General features: G+C 38.9%; 1 non-coding gene and 1 pseudogene across 1 annotated transcript; one reads left to right on the top strand and one right to left on the bottom strand.

The window, feature by feature from the left end:
- Positions 1-8,887: 8,887 nt before the first annotated feature.
- On the bottom strand, positions 8,888-8,989 carry LOC148548140 (small nucleolar RNA R71; annotated as a pseudogene).
- Positions 8,990-19,432: 10,443 nt separating this feature from the next.
- LOC148548139 (small nucleolar RNA R71) lies at positions 19,433-19,540 on the top strand. Its single transcript, XR_015897619.1, has one exon. It is a non-coding gene; the product is annotated as a small nucleolar RNA R71 (small nucleolar RNA).
- Positions 19,541-21,886: the final 2,346 nt, after the last annotated feature.

Raw genomic sequence — 21,886 nt, 5'->3', positions numbered from 1 at the left:
AGCTAGTCTTTCCCTTGGGAGTTGGCTAGGACTTGTAGAATCAAGTTGATTCATCCACTTGACTTTCCTCCATGGTTAGAGGTTAACTAAGTGGTAGCAATGGACAATTGTGGTCACAATTGAGGAGGATAATGAGGATAGGACTTTCAATTCTCATAACCTTCCCAAGAGCTTTCATAGTTGTTAGTTTATTTTCATTGCATTTTACATTTCTTGTCTCCTATCTCAAAAACCCCCCAAAGATAACTCATAACCAATAACAAGACACTTTATCGCAATTCCTAGGGAGAATGACCCGAGGTTTAAATACTTCGGTTTATAGATTTTAGGGGTTTGTACTTATGACAACCAAATTTTTGTATGAAAGGATTATTGTTGGTTTAGAAACTATACTTGCAACGAGAATTCATTTGTGAATTCTAAACCGTCAAAAATCCGTTCATCAAAACCTCTTGAACAAGAATGGTTCATCCCACAAGAATTTCTTGGCTTCATTACATAGCTTCTTCACTTGTTGCTTTGTAAACTCTTGAGGGATCTTCCTTCCCACCTTATAGTTTGCAATGTCTGCAAACCAGGGAGCTTGTTGGATTTGTAAAAGGTGTTCATCTGAAAAGCTTTAGTTCACTAAATGTGGAGCTTGGTTAGCTTCTTGTGATAGTCTTGACAAATGGTCTGCTACTTGGTTCTCATTCCCTTTCCTATCTCTTACTTCAATATCAAACTCTTGTAGCAGCAGCACCCACCTAATAAGCCTTGGCTTTGAATCCTGTTTAGACATGAGATACTTGAGAGCAGCATGATCAGTATATACTATAACCTTTGAACCAATCAAGTATTGTCTAAATTTATCAAATGCATATACAATTGCCAAGAGCTCTTTCTCAGTGTTGGTATAATTTTTCTGTGCCTCATTCAACACCTTACTAGCATAATATAACATGATGCAGCTTGTCTTTCTTTTGCCCCAATACAGCACCAATTGCAAAATCACTTGCATCACACATAAGTTCAAAAGGTAATTCCAAATCTGGGGGTGTGATGATTGGTGCTGTAGTGAGTTTTCTTTTTAAAGTTTCAAAGGCATGCTTGCAATTGTCATAAAAAATGAAAGGATTATCAATCACTAGCAGATTGCTTAGTGGTTTTGCTATTTTTGAAAAATCTTTGATGAATCTCTTGTAAAAACCAGCATGTCCAAGAAAACTTCTTACTACTTTCACATTAACAGGTATAGGAAGCTTTCAATGATTTCTATTTTTGCTTTGTCAACTTCTATACCTTTGCTTGAAACCTTATGCCCAAGAACTATCCCTTCAGGAAACATGAAATGGCATTTCTCCCAATTTAATACCAGATTAGTTTCTTGGCATCTTTTCAAAACAAGAGTTAAATGATGCAAGCAAGTGTTAAATGAATTGCCAAAGACAGAAAAATCATCCATTAAAACTTCTAGAAACTTCTCCACCATGTCAGAAAATATAGAAAGCATACACCTTTGAAAAGTTGCAGGGGCATTGCAAAGCCCAAAGGGCATTCTTCTGTAAGCAAGGACTCTAAATGGACAGGTGAAGGAAGTCTTTTCTTGATCCTTGGGATCCACCACTATTTGATTATACCCATAATAACCGTCCAGGAAGCAATAATATGCATGGCCAGCCAATCTTTCCAACATCTGGTCGATGAATAGGAGAGGAAAATGATCTTTCCTTGTAGCATCATTCAGTCTTCTATAATCTATGCACATCATCCACCCAATCACCGTCCTTGTGGGATTTGTTCATTCTTCTTGTTGAAGATGACAGTCATGCCACCTTTCTTTGGCACTACTTGTATTGGGCTCACCCAAGAGCTGTCAGAGATTGGGTATATGATTCGAGCAATCCATAACTTCATCACTTCTTTTTGAACCACCTCCTTCATGGTTGGGTTAAGCCTTCTTTGGGGTTGAACTACAGGCCTTGAATCTTCCTCCAATAGAATTTTGTGCATACAGATGGTAGGGCTTATGCCCTTGATATCATCAATCATCCAACCCAAGGCTGTGTTGTGAGCTTTCAACACCTCAATCAGCTTGGTTTCTTCTTCTATGTTCAAGGAGGAATTTATGATCACTGGCAAGGCCTTTGCTTCTCCAAGAAATACATACTTGAGATGAGGGGGGAGAGGCTTCAACTCTTATTTTAGCTTCTCCTCTGCCTTGCCTTCAGAGGAGATTTCTACTACCTCTTCTCTAAAATCTTGTTCCACTTCTGTTTCCACTTTTTGTTCCTCCTGGCTGTTGGCCTCAAGTAACCCCCTCTCTACTTCTTCCACTATTTTCACTCTCATGTGCTCTGCTTTCTCAGGGGATATTGCATTGTTTTAAAGACATTGATGATCATCTTTTCATCATGCACTCTGAGTGTCATCTCACCTTTCTCTACATCAATTATGGCCCTTGTTGTGGCTAGAAAGGGCCTCCCCAAGATGATTGAGTTGTGTCCTTCTTCCTCCATATCCAAGATGACAAAGTCAGCAGGGAAGATAAATCCTCCAATTTTCACCAATAAATTTTTTACAACTCAATTTGGTATCTTGAGTGATCTGTCAGCCATTTGAAGTGACATCCTGGTAGGCTTGACTTCCTCTATTGCAAGCTTCTTCATTAGTGAGAGGGGTATTAAATTGATGCTGGCTCCTAAATCACAGAGGGCATTGTCCAATGTTCTATCGCCTATAGTGCAAGATAGGATGAAGCTTCCTGGATCTTTGAGCTTTGGTGGAAGACCTCTTTGGATGACAGCACTGCATTCCTGTGTTAGGATCACTATCTCCTTCTCATTCCAGCTCCTTTTCTTGTTGATGAGCTCTTTGAGGAATTTTGCATATAGAGGCATTTGTTCTAGAGCTTCAGCAAGTGGAATGTTGATCTCCAACTTCTTAAACACTTCTAGGAACTTAGGGAACTGTTGGTCTTTGATCTCCTTCTGCAATCTTTGAGGGTATGGCAAAGGAGGGGTATAAGTCTTCACTAACTTTCTCTGTTCTTGTGATTGTTCCTCCATGATTTGCTTCCCCTTCTTTGAGGATTGTGGCTGTTCCTCTTTCTCCTTGAGCTTCTCTTGATCTTGCTTGCCTTTAAGTGTCATTTCTTCCTTGTTGCTGGCCTCATGATTCTTCACAGGCTTCTTGTTAATTTCTTTGTCATTTACCAAAGTTCTTCCACTCCTTAATTGGATGGCCTTGTATTCTTCCTTGGGGTTGGGAATGGTTTCACTTGGCAATGCATTGGGTGCTGTTTCAGCCACTGTTTACTTAGATAATTGGCCAATTTGCCTCTCTAGATTCTGCAGTAAAGCTTCATGGTTTTTGTTGGTCAATTCCTGATGCTTGATCATCTTTTCCATCATTATCTCCAAGTTGGAAATCCTTTGAGCTTCTTGGGGTGGTTGTGGTTGGTTGTAGGATGTGGATGGTGGATGGTAGTTATTTTGGTTAGTGGATGGGTTGTTGGGTGGATAGTAGTTGGGTTGAGGTTGATTGTTTTGTGGTTTTCTGTATTGGTTTTGGTTAGTGTTTTAATGGTTTGTGTTTCTGGAATTATTTTGGTTTGAGTTTCTATGCCAAGGCTGCTGGTTTTGATTATGATTGTCTCCCCACCTCAAATTGGGGTGGTTTCTCTAGGATGCGTTGTAGGTATCTCCATGGAACTCATTTTGTCCAACTCCTTGGTTGTGCATGTATTGGACTTGCTCAGGTTGTTTCTCTTCATGGTGTTCTTCATTCTGCCCCCATGTATGTGATGGTTGATTTTGAGTGTTCACTACTGCAACTTGAAGACCATCAATCCTCTTGGCCATCATCTCCATTTGTTGTTGAATCTGTTGAGGCATCACTTTGTTTTGAGCTAAGATGGTATCCACACCTTCCAGCTCCAATACACCCTTCCTTTGAGCTGGTTGGCGTTGCCTTTGTTGACCATAGAAGTATTGGTTGTTTGTCACAGTATCTATCAAATTTTGAGCTTCCTCAGCTATCTTTATGAGTTGCACTGAGCCTCCAGCAGAATAATCAAGTGCCTCTTGAGCTCTCAATGTCAATCTTTTATAGAAGTTTTGGAGTCTATCCCATTCACTGAACATTTCTGGTGGGCACTTCCTGATTAAAGCTTTGTATCTCTCCCATGCATTATACAATGTCTCTCCATCTATCTGAGTGAATGTTTGGACCTCTGTTTTGAGTCTGATGATCCTTTGGAGAGGATAGAACTTGGCTAGGAACTTGTTCACTAGATCCTCCCAGTTGTTGATGCTTTCTCTTGGAAATATCTTCAACCATTGAGCAGCTTTATCTCTCAGGGAAAATGGAAATAACAGCAGCTTGTAAATATCTGGATGCACACCATTGGTTTTTACTATGTCACATATCCTCAAGAAGGTGGATAGATGCTTGTTTGGATCTTCCAAGGGGCCTCCTCCATAAGAGCAGTTATTTTGCACTAAGGTGATGAGTTGAGGCTTCAATTCAAAGTTGTTTGCATTGACATTTGGAGTAAGTATGCTACTCCCACAGTGCCTTGGATTAGGAAAGGTGTAAGAAGCTAGGACTCTCCTCTGTGGTGGGTTATTGTTGTTAGCCACTTCCTCATGTTTGGTTTGGATGTTTTCCTCCATCTCTTGGTTCTCCTCCTCTGATTCTTCTTCACCAATGATTCCATTTCCTCTTGCTTCTCTTCCCAATCTTCGCAGAGTTTTCTCGTCATGGTTACAAGAGGTGGGGGCCTCTCTCCTTGCTTCTGTCAAACACACAAAACCAAAAACCAAAAATAATTCACTCTACTGCTAGGGTCATGTTAAGGTTAGCTTAAACAGAAATTAAAACAGTTAGTGTGCTTAGTAAAAAAAATAAAAAGAAAATGCTTAATCTAGATTATCACCCTCCTTAATCATTGCTAATCTAAATCAATCCCCGGCAACGGTGCCAAAAACTTGATGAGGAAAAAACGATTCCACACAAACTCACCGGTAAGTGTCCTGGGTCGCATCAAGTAGTAATAACTCACAAGAGTGAGGTCGATCCCACAGGGATTGATGGATTGAGCAATTTTAGTTAGGTGATGAATTTAGTTAAGTGAATATTTGATGATTTGAGTGGTTTTGATTAACAGAAGCTAAATTGCAAGGAAATAAAAGGTGCAGAACGAAAATTTGCTAAATCTTAAAGTGTAGAAGAATTAAATTGCAGAAACTTAAAGAGCAAGAAAGTAAAAGAGCTGAAACCTAAATTGCAAGAAAAGTAAATAAATGAAACTTAAAATGCAAGAGACGTAAATTGCTGAATCTAAATTGCGAAGAAACTTAAATTGCAGTAAGAGTAAAGGGATTTGGGTACTGAGATTCAGAATTTAACTAGAAAATGTAAATTGAATCAAATCAGAGAACTATGAGATGAAGAGAATTGCAGAAAAACTAAAACAGAAATGAAAGTTTGCAGAAGAAACAAACAACAAGAAAACTTAGCTCAATTATGAAATTCTAAAAGAGAAATTGAAGATCAAAGAAGAGTAATGAGATCAGAAAGCAGATCTAGAACTCAATTACTCCCTTGACCAAACAGAAAAGGAATTGCAGAAGAAATGAAAATGAAAACAACCAAGGAAATTCAGATCCAACTTTCAATTTATAGAACTATCAAAAGCAAAGTAGAAGATGATTCTCAGATGAAGGATTTTAATGAAATTCTTCAATCTGAATTCAAAAACCCAAAAAAATAGAAAAATAGAAGATGTAGAAGAAAAGAACAAACAGAAAGCAAACTAGATCTAATCCCAATCCCCAAATTCACGATGAAAACTAAAGTGAAAAACTAAAAATGAGCTAGAGGTCCTTTTCAAATTAAACTCAATCCTATTTATACACTTTCTATTTTCAATCTTCAAAACTTGGAGTGGGCCTTTTGATTTGTGAAGAAATGGATCCAAGATGGCAATTGATTGAAATTGGGTTGGAGGCGTGCTCCAGTGGAGCGCTCTGTCGGGTTGGTGAACTTGGCATTCACTGCCTTGTGTGCCTTCTCACGTGTGCTCAGCAATGCCCCAAGTGTTCATTATTTGAACGTCACATTCCAAATGTGAACGTTGCTCCTTGGTTCTTCTTTGGCTCATTGGTGGCTCTCTCTCTCTTCGAAAACATTCACTCTAGTGAACGTCACGTTCATTTTTCCAAACGCTGCTTCCTTGGTGCATGCCTTTCCTCTTCGAGTGTGATAAAGTTCACAAAAGTGAACGTGGCGTTCAAACTTTTGAACGCTGCTCCTTGGCATGTGCCTTGGTGCGCGAGTTCCCTTCATGGGTGCTCTCCTTTGATGAGCGCTCCGTTTGCAATTTTGAGCGCTACCTAGTGTGTGCTTCCTTTCCCTTGGCTTGGCCAGCGTTGCCTTAGTGAACGTGGCTTCTTGGTTGAGCACTTGGTTTGGTTGATTCCTTGCCTAGCGTTGCCTTAATGAACGCCACATTTGGTAATGCAACGCTTTCCTGGTTCTTTCCTTTCTTCAACATTTCTTCACCTACAAGCAACCAAACAACTAATCAAAGTCCCACCAAAATCACTAGATCTTTGCATCATTTATAAAATCAATTAATTCTAGCATAAAACCTATGATTTTGTGTAAAAAAAATGATGTTTTATTGATTCAACATGATCATGAAAATCCACTCCAATTACTTACTTATTGTGCAAGAAAGTGCATAAAACCTAATAAAACAAATGAAAAATGCTTGTAAAACTAGCATAAGATGACTTGTCATCAGTGGCACGCCAGGTTAACCAAGGTTCAAAAAGACCCTGGGCGTGCCACTTTGGTTCGAAGGCGTAGCACGCCAGAGAGCTTGATACATGGAGCGTGCCACTTGGGGAACTGGGTATGGCGCGCCAAGCCAAATTCAATGGCTAGGCGTGGCACGCCACTCAAGCGCCAGCCACACGCCAAGCCTAGAAGTCACGTTTTTGGAGTTTCTCTTTTCCTCCAGCTGTAATTTTCTTTTCTCTTTTGTATTTTCTTAATTCTAGTGCTAGGAGTAGTATAAATAACTCCTGAAAGTACTGAGAAGGGGTTGTTGAGGGAGTTTTGTTAAAGTGTAGTTAGATTTACTTTTCACATCATCTCTTCCATCTTTTGTACTTTTCTCTTAAGCTATGGGTAGCTAAATTCCCTCTCATTGAAAGAGGGAGCTCTGTTGTATTTGATGGATTAATGATAGTGAATTTCTTCTTCTCTTCATCTTCTCTTTGATTTTCTAGAATGAATTTCGTTTTAATGCTAATGCTCAATCATCTTGGGAAAGAGGTTGAATGCAAAATGGATTTCATGGGAACCTTGAAAAAGGAAACATGAAACCATGCTTGAAATCCCTTCTCACACTTGAGTAGATCTATGTTTTGGTGATTGGATATGGTGACATATAATCCACCCTCTACTTGGATCTATGAGGATGTGTGGTATAATCAGGGACCAAGCGTATCTCTCTTCATGAGCAATTAGACCAAGGAATTGGCTAATTATTAAGATTTGAGAGATTGAATCACCAAGGGATTGGGGTTCAATCAATCGTGATTGCCAAGAGGTCAATGAGTTGCATGATTGAAGATAAGATGAGCTGGATTTAATCCAAAGAGAACAACATCTCCTGATCTTAATGAATTGCCCCTATTCTTATCTTCCACATTCTTTATAGCTTTTTTTACATTCTGTTATTTCCCCATTCCCATTTACAATTAAATCATTTATGTTTCTGCACCCTACATTCTTGCCATTTACCTTTTCACACTTTACTGCTTCTTTTTACTTTTGAGTCATTTACATTTCTGCTCATTTAAATTTCTGTAATCACTGCCTATATTGCTCAGCTTGACTAATTCACCTATTGATTAAAATTGCTCAAATCTACCAATCTCTGTGAATACGATCCCACTCTGCTTTCGGTTATTACTTGACGATATTTTTGGTGCGCTTGCCAAAAGAACGGATTCATTTTATATGGGGAGTGAATTCCAGTCATCAAATTTTATGGCACCATTGCCGGGGATTGGTTTGAATTTGACAATGATTAAATTGATGGGTAGCTAGATTAAGCACTTTCAATTACCTCGTTAATCCCTTTAACTTCAGTTTTTTAGTTTTCTTAATCTTTCTTTTCCTTTAGTTCATTATTTTAACTGTCCATTGTTCATACTTCCATTTTTTTTCTCTATTAACTGTTTGATTAATTGCACCAACCAAACTAACCACCAGTCTTAACAAGAGTGATTCATTCACTTGTCCTCTGCTTGCTATTTGTTGAATGTATGACAGGTAGAAGAGGAAAAACTTCATCCTCTTTTGATAGTGAACCTAAGAGGACCTTCCTTAGATTAAAGAGGGAAGCAAGAGGCAAAGGAATTGTTGGAGAGGAAGTAGTGGAGGAAGATCTCGGAGTTACTATAGAGGATGAGGTGCATAACCATGTTGGAGAGGATGCTGGCAATCATATTGGGCAGAGAGGAGAGTTCTAGGCTCTTACATCAACCCAAATCCAGGAAACTGTGGTAGTAATATCCTGAAGCCAACAATTCATGCTAAGAACTTTGAGTTGAAGCCTCAACTCATTACACTTATCCAGAATAATTGTTCATATGGACGAGGTGTCCAACAGGACCCAAACCAACATCTCACTACATTCTTGAGGATTTGTGACACTATAAAGTTAAATGGTGTACACCCTGACACCTACAAACTACTTTTGTTCCCCTTTTCCCTCAGAGATAAGGCAGCACAGTGGTTGGAAGCATTTTCCAAGGAAAGCTTGACCACTTGGGATGATGTCATGAACAAGTTTCTAGCAAGATTCTACCCTCCACAGAGAGTCAATAGACTGAGAGCTAAGGTGAAAACCTTCAGACAGTAAGATGGTGAAACCCTTTATGAGGCCTGGGAGAGGTTTAAAGATTTGACAAGGAAATGCCCACCGGATATGTTCAATGAGTGGGTGCAATTACACATCTTCTATGAAGGGCTGTTATATGAGTCAAAGCAGGCAGTAGATCATTCTTCAGAGGGCTCACTTAACATGAAGGAGACCATTGAAGAAGCCATAGATATCATAGAGACTATGGCCGAGAATGAGTACTTCTATGCTTCAGATAAAACTCAAAAGAGAGGAGTGATGGAGCTCAATTCTATGGATGCTTTGTTAGCTCAAAACAAAGTGATCACTGCACAACTTGTAGCCTTAACCAAGATGGTAGAGAAGAATCAAGTCTTTGCTATTCAAGCCCAAGCCCCTCCACAAGAAGGAGATACATCGCCATCTCCTAAGTCTTCAACGAATTCTTCTTCGTCGATAATTCCGGCTTCCTCCACTCATTCCAGTACAAAGTCATGCTCCTTACTATCCATCGGAGTTTCTAGTATCTCCTTCATGCTACGTTCTTCATTAGATTGTCCACATGAAGCCATGGGGGTTCCTTGAGTATCCGAACATCGGGAAGCTAATTGATTGATCGCTTGCCCCAATTGGTGAAAGGTTGCATGAAATTTTTCCACTATTTCCTTGAGACGCTCCTGTGATTCTCGGGTCGATGGATATGGACATGGTGCATATGGAAGTGGTGGTTCTTGGGAGTAATTGGATTGAAATTGGGGTGGATAAGGGTTAGGGTCAAATGGGGGTGAATGGCGGTAGGTGGCTTGTGAGTGTAGTAGTTCAAAGCTATGTTAAGGAGGTGGTTCATAGGCATATGATGGGGCTTCTTGGTAACTACAAGGGGGGCCACCATATTTATTATCTTGGTACACACCTCGGAATGGCTCTTGACCATAGTAATTTAGTGGGTGTTGGTTGTCACGAAAGGGTCCACCATAACTATTGTCTTGGCATGCATTGCAGGATGGTTGTTGTCCATGGTACTTTGAAAGGTGTTGCTGCCGAAAGGGTTGATCAGATCTTCATGGCTCCTTCCATCTTTGATTGTTTCGACCTTGATGCATGTTCCTGTTATAGCTTCCATTCCTTACAACAACATTGGAACCAAACTTAAAGCCAAAGGGGTGAGAACTCATGGTAGCTAATAAAAGAAATTAAAAAAAAAAAAAATAAACAAGCAAGTAAAAAAAATATTTACAATAACCAATAATAAGGCACACAGTTGCAACTCCCCGGCAACGGCGCCATTTTGACGAAGAGAATTTCTGCTAGTAAAGAAATTTATAAAATTAATCGCGTTGCAAGTATAGTTTCTAAACCAACAGAAAATCCTTTCGTACAAAAGTTTGGTTGTCACCAGTAACAAAACCCAATAAAATTTATAACCGAAGTATTTAAACCTCGGGTCGTATCTCAAGGAATTGTAGGGAAGTATGATTTATTATTGGTTATGGAAAAAAGGTATATTTTTGGGTTTTTGAAAAATAGAACAAGTAATTTAAATGGCAAGAAAAATAAATTAATAATTATAAAAACTCTTGGCAATGTATGAGAACTGGAAATCCCATCCTAGTTATCCTTATCAGGTGTGATGAGAATTATTTAGTGCTCCCACTTAGTTAACCCTTACTAAATAAAGGAAAGTCAAGTGGACTAATCAACTTGATTCCTCAAGTCCTAGTCAACTCCTATGGAAAGACTAGCTTTAGAGGGATCCAAATCGATCAGCAAATTCCAATTTTCAATCAACAGTTGACTTTGACAACTCAAGTGTCACCAATTACTTAACCAAAGCTAAAAGGGAAGAAAATCTACTCAAATAAAAATGCCTTGATCAATTGGAAGGATTAATAACATAAATTAAAGAAAACAATCATAAGTCTGAAATACCTCAAATTATATTACGTAAAGATATCAATTCTTACATGGGTAAGTTCATAAATCAACTTGGGAAAGTAAATAAACTAAGTGATAAAGTAAATAAAAGTAGAAGAGAAATTAAATTAAAGGAACATTGAACCTGGAATGAAGAAGCAATCCTAAAATTAAGAGAAATCCTAATCCTAAAACCTAAGAGAGAGGAGAGAGCCTCTCTCTCTAAAGACTACATCTAAACCTAAAATTATGTATTATGAATGTTGTGTATTTTGATTGAATGATTGATGAATGATTTAATTCCCCCATTCTCCAGCCTCTATTTTGTGTTTCTGGGCTTGGATCTAGGCCGAAAAAGGGCCTAGAAATCGCTGAGGACGTTTTCTGTAGATTCTTGCACGTGGCGTCTATCACGCGTACGCGTGGGTCACGCGTGCGCGTCATTTGGAGATTTTCCTTTCCACGCGTACGTGTCGGTCACGCGTACGCATCGGTTGTGTTCTGCTCTAGGCACGCGTCCGCGTCGTCTACGCGTGTGCGTCGCTGCCATTTTCTTCAAAACTCCATTTTTGCGCGTTCCTTCCGCTTTGGTATATTTCCTTTCTGTCCTCTAACCCATTCCTGCCCTATAAAGCCTGAAAATACTCAACTCACGGGTCACGGCATCGAATGGTAATAAAGGATAATTAAAATTAACATTTTTAAGGCCTAGAAAACATGTTTTCACATTTGTCACGTAATAAGGAAGGAATTGTAAAATCATGCAATTCATATGAATAAGTGGATGAATAATTGATAAAAACACTCAATTGAGCACAAGATAAATCATAAAATAATAGTTTATCAATACACTAGAAGTTGAATGTGAATGGGAGCAAGCTTACTATGTGAACAATCCATCTAGACCACCATATGATCCAATGCCAAGACAAATAACCCTGGTTGGAAGAACCACCCAAATTTTGGGTGGAGAAACCAACAAAATCACAGCCAAGACCATAAACCATACCAATTTAGCTAATACAACAACCACAACTCCAACCATCAATTAGGCAACAACATACCCTATCACAACTCACAAAATGCATCCTACCACTCCACCCAGCAAACACACAACAACCACTATCAAGATACATCATCGTCAACCATGCAACCATGTGAAACCAGAAGCAATTTTGCAAAATTAGAGGCTGCCATAGCACAATTGTAAGCACAACTGACAGGAACTATTTCCACTATTCTGAAGAGATAAATACAGGCTAAAAGAAAGATAGATGTAAACCAAGAGGAGTTCAGATCCAACATAAGAAATCAAGGGGCAGCAATCTCAAAATTGGAAGCACAAGTACGAAGCTTATCTAAACAAATACCAATGCCTACACACACATTTCCCAGTGATACCATGGCCAACCCAAGAGGGAAATGCAAGGCCATCACACTAAGAAGTGGAAAGGTTGTAGAAGAAGTATCCCCATGTCAAAGCAACCAAGAAGAAGAAGCTGCAACGGAACCTGAAATCAAGAAAGAAGTAGAGACCCCTACACCATGCTCATCAAAGCAAGTCCTAAAACCTTATGTGCTAAAGGTACCCTATCGACAAAGGCTGAGGAAGGATGGGAAAGACAGCCAATTTTCTAGATTTCTAGAAATCCTCAAGAAGCTCCAGATCAACATACCCTTTGCTGAGGTATTAGAGCAAATGCCACTCTATGCCAAATTTTTAAAGGAGCTTATGACAAGAAAAAGGAACTGTGGTGAAAAGAAAACCATAGTGCTAACTGAGGAGTGTAGTGCCATCATACAAAAGAAGCTTCCTCAAAAGATGAATAATCTTGGGAGCTTTCAAATTCTCTGCATCATAGGTGATATCAACATTGAGAAAGCATTGTGTGATCTGGGGGCCAGCATCAACCTCATGTCATTGGCAATGATGAAAAGGATGAGGATTGAGGAGGCCTAACCAACAAGAATGGCACTCCAATTGGCTGACAGAACATTCAAGTTTCCTCATGGGGTGGTGGAGGATCTGTTAGTGAAAGTGGGGGAATTTATTTTTCCGGCTGACTTTGTTATGCTGGATATGGAGGAAGAGGCCAACACATCGATCATCCTATGAAGGTCATTCCTAGCTACTGTTGGAGCCATAATCGATGTTCAAAAAGGGGAGCTAGTCTTAAGATCACATGAAGAGAAGATGGTCTTCAATGTATTCAAGGCAACGAACTACCCCAAGGAATCCATTGGTGAATGCATGATGGTGGACACAATTGAAAATCTAGTTCAAGGAGTCCTAGAGGAAGAACAATGTGAAGAAATCAAGCAGCAAGATCAACAAGCATCATGTGGTGAGTTACCACCAGAGACTATGGAAGACTCAATCATGATGGACAAGCCGAGTAAAATGGAAGTTGAGGCACTAAAGTTGGAGTTGAAAACTCTGCCTCCAAGTTTAAAATATGCCTACATGGGTGACAACAACACATACCCAATAATCATCAATTCAAGTTTAAATGAAGAACAAGAGGAGGAGCTAATCCAAGTGCTAAAACAACACAAGGATGCTATAGGGTGGACACTTACAGATCTAAAGGGAATCAGTCCTTCAATGTGCATGCACAAAATCCTCCTTGAAGAGGATGCCAAGCCCTCAAGACAGCAGCAAAGAAGGCTGAATCCAACAATGAATGAGTTAGTCCAGAAAGAGGTATTAAAGTTGTGGCAAGCTGGGGTGATTTACCCTATCTCAGACAGCCCTTGGGTAAGCCCAATGTAAGTAGTCCCTAAGAAAGGAGGGGTGGTGGACGAAATTGTGATTACACTTTGATTATATAAAATTCATTGCTCTTTCTTTCCCTGGCAATGGCGCCAAAAACATGATGCCAATACCATGGTTCACAACTTCGCACATCTAACCAGCAAGTGCACTGGGTCGTCCAAGTAATACCTTACGTGAGTAAGGGTCGAATCCCACGGAGATTGTTGGTATGAAGCAAGCTATGGTCACCTTGTAAATTTCAGTCAGGCGGATATAAAATAGTTATGGAGTTTTCGAAAATAAACAATAAACTAAGGATAGAAATACTTATGTAAATCATTGGTGAGAATTTCAGATAAGCGTATGAAGATGCATTCGTTCCTCTGAACCTCTGCTTTTCTGCTATCTTCATCCTATCAATCTTACTCCTTTCTATGGCTGGCTTTGTGTAAGGATGTCACCGGTGCCAATGGCTACTTTCGATCTCTCTCGGGAAAATGGTCCAAATGCTCTGTCATAGCACGGCTAATCGTCTGGAGGCATCACCTTTGTCGTTGGTTGCATCCTATTCCTCTCTGTGAAAATGGTCCGACGCGCTGTCACTGCATGGCTAATCATCTTGGAGGTTCTCGATCGTACTGGAATAGGATTTACTATCCTTTTGCGTCTGTCACTACGCCCAGCACTCGTGAGTTTTGAGTTCGTCACAGTCATTCAATCCCAGAGTCCTACTCGGAATACCACGGACAAGGTTTAGACTTTCCGGACTCTCATGAATGCCGCCATCAATCTAGCTTATACCACGAAGATTCTGATTAAGAGATCTAAGAGATACTCATTCAATCTAAGGTAGAACGGAAGTGGTTGTCAGGCACGCGTTCATAGGGAATAATGATGATTGTCACGTTCATCACATTCAGGTTGAAGTGCGAATGAATATCTTAGAAGCGGAACAAGATGAATTGAATAGAAAATAGTAGTACTTTGCATTAATCTTTGAGGAACAGCAGAGCTCTACACCTTAATCAATGGAGTGTAGAAACTCTACCGTTGAAAATACATAAGTGAAAGGTCCAGGCATGGCCGAATGGCCAGCCCCTCTGATCTAAGAACCAGGCGTCCAAAGATGATCAGAGGATCAAAAGATAATCCAAAGATGTTCCAAGATGGTTCAAAAGATGTCTAATACAATAGTAAAAAGTCCTATTTATAATAAACTAGCTACTAGGGTTTACAGAAGTAAGTAATTGATGCATAAATCCACTTCCGGGGCCCACTTGGTGTGTGCTTGGGCTGAGCTTGAGTGTTACACGTGTAGAGGTTATTCCTGGAGTTGAACGCCAGTTTTGGTGCCAGTTTGGGCGTTGAACTCCACTTTGCAACTTGTTTCTGGCGCTGGACGCCAAAATTGGGCAGAGAGCTGGCGTTGAACGCCAGTTTGCGTCGTCTAAACTTGGGCAAAGTATGGACTATTATACATTGTTGAAAAGCCCTGGATGTCTACTTTCCAACGCAATTGGAAGCGCGCCATTTTGAGTTCTGGACCTCCAGAAAATCTACTTTGAGTGCAGGGAGGTCAGAATCCAACAGCATCAGCAGTCCTTCTTCAACCTCTGAATTTGATTTTTACTCAAGTCCCTCAATTTCAGCCAGAAAATACCTGAAATCACAGAAAAACACACAAACTCATAGTAAAGTCCAGAAATGTGAATTTAACATAAAAACTAATGAAAACATCCCTAAAAGTAACTAGGTTCTACTAAAAACATTGCCAAAAAGCGTATAAATTATCTGCTCATCACAACACCAAACTTAAATTGTTGCTTGTCCCCAAGCAACTGAAAATCAAATGGGATAAAAAGAAGAGAATATACTATAAATTCCAAACTATCAATGAAACATAGCTCCAATCAGATGAGCGGGACTTGTAGCTTTTTGCCTCTTGAATAGTTTTGGCATCTCACTTTATCCATTGAGGTTCAGAATGATTGGCATCTATAGGAACTCAGAGTTCAGATAGTGTTATTGATTCTCCTAGTTCAGTATGATGATTCTTGAACACAGCTATTTTATGAGTCTTGGCTGAGGCCCTAAGCACTTTGTTTTCCAGTATTACCACCGGATACATAAATGCCACAGACACATAATTGGGTGAACCTTTTCAGATTGTGACTCAGCTTTGCTAGAGTCCCCAATTAGAGGTGTCCAGGGTTCTTAAGAACACTTTTTTTTTTGCTTTGGACCTTGACTTTAACCGCTCAGTCTCAAGTTTTCACTTGACACCTTCACGCCACAAGCACATGGTTAGGGACAGCTTGGTTTAGCCGCTTAGACCAGGATTTTATTCCTTTAGGCCCTCCTATCCACTGATGCTCAAAGCCTTGGGATCCTTTTTATTTACCCTTGCCTTTTGGTTTTAAGGGTTATTGGCTTTTTGCTCTTACCTCTTGGTTTTAAGAGCTTTGGCTTTTTCTGCTTGCTTTTTCTTTTTCTTTCTATTTTTTTCGCCTATTTTTTTTTCTGCAAGCTTTGTTCTTTGCTGCTTTTTCTTGCTTCAAGAATCATTTTTATGATTTTTCAGATTATCAAATAACATGTCTCCTTGCAATCATTCTTTCAAGAGCCAACATATTTAACATTCTTAAACAACAACTTCAAAAGACATATGCACTGTTTAAGCATTCATTCAGAAAACAAGAAGCATTGTCACCACATCAATATAATTAAACTAAGTTCAAGGATAAATTCAAAACCCATGTACTTCTTGTTCTTTTGAATTAAAACATTTTTCATTTTAAGAGAGGTGATGGATTCATAGGACATTCATAACTTTAAGACAAAGTTACCAACTACTAATGATCATGTAATGAAGACACAAACATAGATAAGCACTTAACATAGAAAACGAAAAACAGAAGAAATAAGAACAAGGAATGAATCCACCTTAGTGATGGTGGCGTTTCCTTCTTGAGGAACCAATGATGTCCTTGAGCTCTTCTATGTCTCTTCCTTGTCTTTGTTGCTCCTCCCTCATTGCTTTTTGATCTTCTCTAATTTCATGAAGGATGATGGAGTGCTCTTGATGTTCCACCCTTAGTTGTCCCATGTTGGAACTTAATTCTCCTAGGGAGGTGTTGATTTGCTCCCAATATTTATGTGGAGGAGAGTGCATCCCCTGAGGTATCTCAGGGATCTCTTGATTTGCAGCCACATGTTCTACCACTGAGCTATAGACCCTTGAGATGAATCTTTCCATCTTCCATGATTCGGAGGTGGAAGCAATTGTCTTCCCTTTCCTCTTTCTTGAGGTTTCTCTGGCCTTAGGTGCCATTAATGGTTACGAAAAAACAAAAAAGCTATGCTTTTACCACACCAAACTTAGAATGTTGCTCGCCCTCGAGCAAAAGAAGAAAGAACAGAAGAAGAAGAAGAAGATATGGAGGAGATGGAGGGATGTGTGTATTCGGCCATATGGGTGGGATTGGGTGGGAAAGAGATGTTGAATTTTGAAGGTAGGTGGGTGTATGGATGTGAGTGGTAAATGGAAAACAGAAGGGATGACCATGAATGGAGAGAGAGAGGGTGAGAAGAAGTGAGTAGAGGTAGGTGGGGATCCTGTGGGGTCCACAGATCCTGAGATGATCCTGTGAGGACCACAAATCTTGAGGTGTCAAGGCATTTACTTCCCTGCACCAATTTAGGCATGCAAAATGCCCTTGCACACAACTCTGGGCGTTCAGTGCCAGGTTGGTGCCCATTTTGGGCGTTCAACGCCCATTTGTTGCCCATTTCTGGCGTTGAACGCCAGAACCATGCTTGTTCTGGGCGTTCAGCGCCAGCTCTTCTCCAGGGTGCAATTCTGGCGTTCAGCGCCCAGATGCTGCCCATTTTGGGCGTTCAGCGCCCAGATACTGCCCATTTTGGGCGTTCAGTGCCAGAACCATGCTCTGTTCTGGCGTTGAACGACAGACAGGTGCTTCCTCCAGGGTGTGATTTTTCTTCTGCTGTTTTTGATTCCGTTTTCAATTTTTATATTTATTTTGTGATTCCACATGATCATGAACCTATAAAGACATATAACTAAGAAAAATATAGTTAGATAAATAAAAATTGGGTTGCCTCCCAACAAGCGCTTCTTTAATGTCAATAGCTTGACAGTGGGCTCTCATGGAGCCTTGCAGATGTTCAGAGCATTGTTGAGACTCTCCAACACCAAACTTAGAGTTTGGATATGGGAGTTCAACACCAAACTTAGAGTTTGGTTGTGGCCTCCCAACACCAAACTTAGAGTTTGACTGTGGGGGCTTTGGTTGACTCTGCTTTGAGAAAAGCTTTTTATGATTCTTCTCCATGGATGCAGAGAGAGATCCTTGAGTTGTAAACACAAGGTTGTCCTTATTTAATTGAAGGATCAATTCTCCTCTGTCCACATCAATCACAGCTCTTGCTGTGGCTAGGAAAGGTCTTCCTAGGATGATGGATTCATCCTCTTCCTTTCCAGTATCCAGGACTATGAAATCAGTAGGGATGTAAAGGCCTTCAACCTTTACTAACACATCTTCTACTTGTCCATAAGCCTGTTTTCTTGAATTGTCTGCCATCTCTAATGAGATTTTAGCAGCTTGCACCCCATAGATTCCCAGTTTCTCTATTACAGAGAGGGGCATGAGGTTTATTCCTAAACCAAGGTCACACAGAGCCTTAAAGATCATGGTGCCTATGGTACAAGGTATTATGAACTTTCCAGGATCCTGTCTCTTCTGAGGCAATGTCAGTTGATCCAGATCACTTAGTTCATTGGTAAACAAGGGAGGTTCATCATCCCAAGTTTCAATACCAAATAATTTGGCATTCAGCTTCATGATTGCACCAAGAGACTTGGCAGTTTGCTCTTCAGTAACATCCTCATTCTCTTCAGAAGAGGAATACTCATCAGAGCTCATGAATGGCATAAGGAGGTTCAATGGAATCTCTATGGTCTCTAGATGAGTCTCAGAATCCTTAGGTTCCTCAGAGGGAAGCTCCTTATTGATCACTAGACGTCCCAAGAGGTCTTCCTCCTTGGGATTCACATCCTCTCCTTCCTTCATAGGTTCGGCCATGGTGATTAGTTCAATGGCCTTGCACTCTCCTTTTGGATTTTCTTCTGTATTGCTTGGGAGAGTACTAGGAGGGATTTCAGTGATCCTTTTACTCAGCTGGCCCACTTGTGCTTCCAAATTTCTAATGGAAGACCTTGTTTCATTCATGAAACTTACAGTGGCCTTAGATAGATCAGATACTAGATTTGCTAAGCTAGATGGATTCTGCTCAGAATTCTCTGTCTGTTGCTGAGTGGATGATGGAAAAGGCTTGCTATTACTAAATCTGTTTCTTCCACCATTATTAAAGCCTTGTTGAGGCTTTTGATCTTTCCATGAGAAATTTGGATGATTTCTCCATGATGGATTATAGGTTTTTCCATAAGGTTCACCCATGTAATTTACCTCTGCTATTGCAGGGTTCTCAGGATCATAAGCTTATTCTTCAGGAGAAGCCTCTTGAGTACTGTTGGATGCAGCTTGCATTCCATTCAGACTCTGAGAAATCATATTGACTTGCTGAGTCAATATTTTATTCTGAGCCAATATGGCCTTCAGAGTATCAATTTCAAGAACTTCCTTCTTCATAGGCGTCCCATTACTCACAGGGTTCCTCTCAGAAGTGTACATGAACTGGTTATTAGCAACCATGTCAATGAGTTCTTGAGCTTCTGCAGGCATTTTCTTTAGGTGAATGGATCCACCTGCAGAAGTATCCAATGACATCTTTGATAACTCAAACAGACCATCATAGAATATATCCAGGATGGTCCATTCTGAAAGCATGTCAGAAGGACACTTTTTGGTCAACTGTTTGTATCTTTCCCAAGCTTCATAGAGGGATTCACCTTCTTTCTGTCTGAAGTTCTGAACATCCACTCTAAGCTTGCTCAGCTTTTGAGGAGGAAAGAACTTGGCTAAGAAAGCCGTGACCAGCTTATCCCAAGAGTTCAGGCTGTCTTTGGGTTGAGAGTCCAACCACACTCTAGCTCTGTCTCTTACAGCAAAAGGGAAAAGCATGAACCTGTAGACTTTAGGATTTACTCCATTAGTCTTAACAGTATCACATATCTGCAAGAATTCAGTTAAGAACTGAAAAGGATCTACAGATGGAAGTCCATGAAACTTGCAGTTCTGCTGCATCAGAGAAACTAGCTGAGGTTTCAGCTCAAAATTGTTTGCTCCAATGGTAGGGATAGAGATGCTTCTTCCATGTAAATTGGAATTTGGTGCAGTAAAGTCACCAAGCATTCTCCTTGCATTATTATTATTTTCGGCTGCCATCTCCTCTTCCTGTTCGAAAATTTCTGAAAGGTGCTTGCTGGATTGTTGTAATTTAGCTTCTCTTAATTTTCTCTTCAGAGTCCTTTCAGGTTCTGGATCTGCTTCAACAAGAATGTTCTTGTCCTTGCTCCTGCTCATATGACAAAGAAGAGGGCACAGAAAAATAATAATAATAACAGGGATCCTTTATACCATAATATAGGGGTCCCTCTGTGAGTGGAAGAAAGGAAGGTGACAAAGAATGTAATGTAAGGAAAGAAACACAAGGGTGAGGAGAGCAGAGATGTGAGATGAGGAGATGTTAGTAGATAAATAAATAAATAGAATAAGATGGGAGAGGAAGAATTTTCAAAAATAATTTTTGAAAAAGAGTTAGTAATTTTCGAAAATAGTTTTTGAAATTTTTTTTTTAAAATCAAAAGTTAAAATAATTAGTTAATTAGAAAGAAATTTTGAAAAAGAGGGAAGATATTTTCGAAAATTAGAGAGAGAGAGAGTTAGTTACGTAGTTTTGAAAAAGATAAGAAACAAACAAAAAGTTAGTTAGTTAGTTGAAACAAATTTTGAAAATCAATTTTGAAAAGATAAGAAGATAAGAAGTTAGAAAAGATATTTTGAAATCAAATTTTTGAAAAAGATAAGATAAGAAGATAGTTTTGAAATTAGTTTTTGAAAAAGATTTGATTTTTAAAATCACAATTAATGACTTGATTCACAAGAAATCACAAGATATGATTCTAGAACTCAAAGTTTGAATCTTTCTTAACAAGTAAGTAACAAACTTGAAATTTTTGAATCAAAAAATTAATTGATGATGTTATTTTCGAAAATATGATGTAAAATTAAGAAAAAGATTTTTTGAAAAATATTTTTGAAATTTTCGAAAATAACTAAAAAATTGAAAAATTTTGATTTTTGAAAAAGATAAGATTTTCAAATTGAAAATTTGATTTGACTCATAAGAAACAACTTGATTTTTAAAAATTTTTGAAAAAGTCAACTCAATTTTCGAATTTGATGAGATAAAAAGGGAAAGATATTTTTTTGATTTTTGAATTTTGAATGATGAGAGAGAAAAACATGAAAATGATGCAATGCATGAGATTTTTAGATCAAAACAATGAATGCATGCAAGAATGCTATGAATATCAAGATGAACACCAAGAACACTATGAAGATCATGATGAACATCAAGAACACATTTTTGAAAATTTTTTTAATGTAAAGAAAACATGCAAGACACCAAACTTAGAATTCTTTAATGCTTAGACACTAAGAATTCAAGAATGCATATGAAAAACACCATACAACACAAAACAAGAAAACATCAAGATCAAACAAGAAGACTTACCAAGAACAACTTGAAGATCATGAAGAACACTATGAATGCATGAATTTTTTCAAAAAATGTAAGATGAACATGCAATTGACACCAAACTTATAACATGACTCAAGACTCAAACAAGAAACACAAAATATTTTTTTTATGATTTTATGATTTTTTTTGTATTTTCTTTTAATTTTTTCGAAAATGATTTTGAAAAAGAAAAATAAGGATTCCAAAATTTTTAATATGAATTCCAGGAATCTTATGCTCTTTAATCTAAAGCTCCAATCAAAGGGTTAAGCATGGCTTAATAGCCAGCCAAGCTTTAGTATGTAACTCAGACATGACACGCTTAACATGCCCTACAGTCGTGGCTTTACAGCCAGCCAGGCTTCAACATGCTTTATGAAACACTAGAATTCATTCTTAAAAATTTTGAAGAAAAATATATTTTTGAAAACATTTTTATTTTTTTTCGAAAACAAAAGAAAAATTTTTGAAAGATTTTTGAAATTTTTTTTTTTGAAAAGAAAACAAAAAGAAAATTACCTAATCTAAGCAACAAGATAGACCGTCAGTTGTCCAAACTCGAACAATCCCCGGCAACGGCGCCAAAAACTTGG

This window comes from Arachis ipaensis, chromosome B8, assembly GCF_059453495.1.
Source record: "Arachis ipaensis isolate K30076 ecotype BB chromosome B8, ASM5945349v1, whole genome shotgun sequence".
NCBI classification, from domain to species: domain Eukaryota; kingdom Viridiplantae; phylum Streptophyta; class Magnoliopsida; order Fabales; family Fabaceae; genus Arachis; species Arachis ipaensis.
Note: the sequence above shows the minus strand (reverse complement) of the source record. Positions and strands in the feature narration are given on the sequence as shown.